This window comes from Penaeus japonicus, unplaced genomic scaffold (genome assembly GCF_977035675.1).
Source record: "Penaeus japonicus unplaced genomic scaffold, GWHDUDI00000001_assembly GWHDUDI00000030, whole genome shotgun sequence".
Lineage (NCBI taxonomy): Eukaryota > Metazoa > Arthropoda > Malacostraca > Decapoda > Penaeidae > Penaeus > Penaeus japonicus.
Genome location: NW_028234432.1, coordinates 35,326,724 through 35,327,817, shown reverse-complemented (window position 1 = coordinate 35,327,817; position 1,094 = coordinate 35,326,724). Strand labels below are relative to the sequence as shown.

General features: G+C 54.3%; 1 protein-coding gene across 1 annotated transcript in view; it reads right to left on the bottom strand.

Moving 5' to 3' along the window:
* Positions 1-881, bottom strand: part of LOC122245393 (uncharacterized) — an 8,835-nt gene extending 7,954 nt beyond the window's left edge. The window contains exon 1 of the mRNA XM_043003320.2: positions 831-881. The gene's annotated coding sequence lies outside the window, so the exon portion shown is untranslated. The remainder of the gene's footprint in view (positions 1-830) is intronic.
* Between the last annotated feature and the right edge of the window lie 213 nt (positions 882-1,094).

The following is a 1,094-nucleotide window of genomic DNA, read 5'->3' as shown; positions in this document are numbered from 1 at the left end:
GAGAGCGCGTTTGTGGGAAATCAGCAGAGCAGTAATCTTCCCACAAAATGGCGGCTAAATCCGAGGTGTCACCGTAACTAAAATCTTAAACAAAGTATATTTCTCTCCGCGACCTTGCAACCATTTGACCTCATAAGCCCCGTCCCCGCGCTCTCTGCTCTCTGACCTTACAAGGTCGGGTCAGCCAGACCGTATGTCCTTCGCGTGTCTTAACCGTTTCCCAGGAAGACGACCGTGGTTATCGACTCCAGTGAGCTGTATACTCTTCACCCAGATTAACACACAGCTGATTTCTAGTTTCCCTGATTCATCCAGGTATTTGCTAGTTGTTCTGAATAAACCGAGCAGAGTAAATTCATTAGAGAGAGAGAGGGAGGGCGGAGGGAGAGAGAGAGAGAGAAAGAGGGAGAGAGCGAGAGAGAGGGGGGGAGGAGAGAAGGAGGGAGGGAGAGAGAGAGAGAGAAGGAGAGAGATAGGGGGAGAGAAGGAGAGAGAGAAAGAGATAGATAGAAAGGCAGAGAGGGGGGGGGAGAAGGAGAGAGGGAGGGAGAGAGAGAGAGAGGGGGAGAGAAGGAGAGAGAGGGGAGGGGGAGAAGGAGAGAGAGAAAGAGATAGATAGAAAGACAGAGAGGGGGGGGAGAAGGAGGGAGGGAGGGAGAGAGAGAGAGGGGGGGGGGAAGGAGAGAGAGAAAGAGACAGATAGAAAGACAGAGAGAGAGAGAGAGGGGGAGAGAGAAAGAGATCGAAAGGCACAGAGAGAGAGAGAGAGAGAGTTAACTACATACCCCACCCATGAAAACGTCAAAGACTCAAGCTCAAAGGCATCTTACCCGAAGTCAAGCCAGTATCCCCGAGCAGAAGAAGTCTTCGTCCGTCCGACTCCAGAAGCCTTCTGGTCCTGACATAGTCTCGACCTCTTTAACCTCTTCCCCTCTATCTCCCCTCCCTCCCTCCCTCCCTCGCTCTCACCCCCATTCCCTCTCCCCGCACCCCCACTCCCTCTCCCCGCACCCCCACTCCCTCTCCCCGCACCCCCGCTCCCTCTCTCTGTACCTCTACTCCCTCCCTCCCTCACCACCACTCCCTCTCCCCTA